General features: G+C 40.6%; 1 non-coding gene across 1 annotated transcript; it reads right to left on the bottom strand.

The window, feature by feature from the left end:
* Positions 1 to 691: 691 nt before the first annotated feature.
* On the bottom strand, positions 692 to 775 carry LOC119296597. Its single transcript, XR_005145322.1, has one exon. It is a non-coding gene; the product is annotated as a small nucleolar RNA U36a (small nucleolar RNA).
* Between the last annotated feature and the right edge of the window lie 2,013 nt (positions 776 to 2,788).

The raw sequence follows: 2,788 nt of genomic DNA, 5'->3' as shown, positions 1-2,788 counted from the left end.
TTGATGGAGGTCATCATCATGTAAACCACGGGCTCCAAGACACACTTCATATTTATAACTTACTACTATTTGAGATTCTAAGGTGGACCATCATATTTACAATTTACTACTACTCATGTACGCCTCTATCTTTAGCCAGCCTAATAGCCATCTCATATAGAGTATATGAGATGGCTATTAGGTTGGCTAAAGATAGACGTGACAACTCTAGCCGATTGTTGATTGTACTATTACCATCGCTCTTACCTGATTGTAATTTTTGTTACTATTTTTAAGTTCGTCGCTGATAAAATTAATTGTTGTATAATTTCTTTTGTTGAGTTTAAATACGTTCAAAAAGATATCTGAAGAAACAAACTCATCTTCAACATCAAGTCATATCATAATTGCAATCTTATTTGACTTCAACACTCGAACCAAAGATAAAAATTGCTCAAGAAATACTGGATATTATTTTCCCTCGACGTGACATGAGCGTGAAAGAGGTTCAAGAATCCATTTTGTTTTTAGAAGGGCTAAAATCACTTATTTTTTGTGTGTGTTTTAACCCATATTATAGGCTGGATCTCGAAAGATAATTGGTAGGGATAAAGACAGCTAGTTACAAGGAAAGTTGGAGCAGAACAATGATAAATGGTCTTTGTCTATACCTAGATCACACATATCTAAAGGTAAATAATTGATATTTTTATGGCTCGTGTTAAGAAATTCAGCCATTGTTTACCTAGTACTTCATTGATTAATCAGAAGCATATTAAGATTCATATCACTAGCACCGATCAAAAAACTTAAGAGTCAAAGAAAAGCACGGTGTATTTGAAAAGGGTAGTTTGAAGGTTGGTAGTGTCGTAACAGCCCAAGATCAAGACCTTCCATATTTGTGTTATGTACATGACTGGAATGCTTGTGATGTTTGTTTTATTTTATTTTACATCATGCATCATCTCCATAATAGTCTTGTGAGTGTCTTTCTTCTCTTGATCCTGTGATTGCAACCTTTTCTTCTTCTTCCATTGGTCCTTCCATATTCCATGCACAAGCTTCACCTTTCTTCTAATTTTGAAATCAGAATTCTTTGAGTCATAGTTTTTAATTTGGATTCAAAATAATTCAATTTTTTTAGAGAAAAATATGAAACACAGAATCTCAGTAAGTGGCTCCTTAGCAATGTTAAGCCATTTCAGACCGGCCATCTTTTCTTTCGAGTATGCCATAAACTTAAAGCCTGAACTAAATTAGCAAACCTTGATGTCTATCTTAACATCGATGTCATCAGTATACAACCATTTTCTTTGGAGAACATGAACAATCTAAAAAACAGATGTTGGAGGGATCATTGTGGTTTGACAGTTGTGGGTGTGGAACAACTATCTATGGGCTGGTTTAGCCCCTTTATGGTTCGGCGAGGGGATTGCACAAATCGCAAAGAGAAGGTCCAGGTTTGGGCCACCTTTGAGGTGTCACACCCCACTCCTGCCTTTGGTGTATTAAAAGTGGGTGGAGCACAAGTACACGGAGCGCTCTCCCCTGGCAAGGTGCTCGAAGAAGGCTGCTACACGAGCCAATGTGCTAGGGGTTTGAATGGGTTAGAACCCTTGTAAAGGTTGCCATGGCCCTCCTTTTATAGCTCAAGGGGTCACCACAGAGCAAAAAAGGCAATTACACAAATAATAGATAGCATACAGTGTTATATACATAACTCTGCCAGTTAGGACAAAAAGCATTAAATGTATCACTAGGTGTCATGAGGAGGAGAAGCCCTGACAAGGATGTAGCACCGCTTGCCCAGCTAACTCCTATTAGCTTGACACGCCAATTGGACGGGTGTCGATAATGGTAATCTTCTCTCCAACATGCTGACATGTGTCGACAAACTCCACCTTGTTGCCTGCAGGCTCAACACCTCACCGATTAGCAGCTGGCTGGCTAGTGAGGTGGAGCGTTGGTAGTTGGTGGGGGGTTTTCTAACCATGGGGCTTGTCGGGCCTTTGCCTTGCCGCCAAATGCTGCTTCCAGTGTTCTTTCTTGATGCTTGTCTTGTTCTATTCATTGGTCTTCTTGATGCATTCCTTGATCGCTCAAAGAGCTACTCCCTTGATTTGGAAATCTTCTTTGAGACTTCACTTGGCGGGGGAGCTGCTACCTGTTTGTGCATAGGCCAGGGTATTATACACCCATCACTGGTACATCAAGTTGCTATACAAATGGTTTTTAACCCCCTTTCCACGACGACATTTTAAATTGTCGCCTAGTGAGTGTGGGCGATAGGGGGTCCTTCCCACACAACCCAGAAACCATCGAGGATAGGCCCTCCGGTCACACACGCTTGGCAAAATGAGATCGTGTGCAACGGGCGAGCGATCAAATACAATTATATAGGGCCAATCGGTTTCGGTCGTAAGTACATCCCACACAGTCAGTCTCAGACAAATGTTTCCGTTCATTTGTATATCCCACACGGTAAATCCAAGGAATACATTTCCGTTCGTATGTACATCCCACACAGTCAATCCAAGAAGTATGTTTCCGTTTGTATATACATCCTACACAGTCATTCCAGGGAAAACATTTCCGTTCGCACGTACATCACACACAATTTTCCCCATTAAATCATTTGTGATAGCGTTGCCATTGCAGACGAGATTAAAAATTTTATCATTTGTGTTATTGAATGCATCACACACAGTGTGTAAAAGAAACTGTGTGGCATAGGTTGACCATCACACACACTTTTTATGTGGTAAACATTTGCGCAAGGTGGCTGTCGGTGTCAAAACCGGCGGATCTC

Source organism: Triticum dicoccoides, chromosome 4B (assembly GCF_002162155.2).
Source record: "Triticum dicoccoides isolate Atlit2015 ecotype Zavitan chromosome 4B, WEW_v2.0, whole genome shotgun sequence".
Classification (NCBI taxonomy): Eukaryota; Viridiplantae; Streptophyta; class Magnoliopsida; order Poales; family Poaceae; genus Triticum; species Triticum dicoccoides.
Note: the sequence above shows the minus strand (reverse complement) of the source record. Positions and strands in the feature narration are given on the sequence as shown.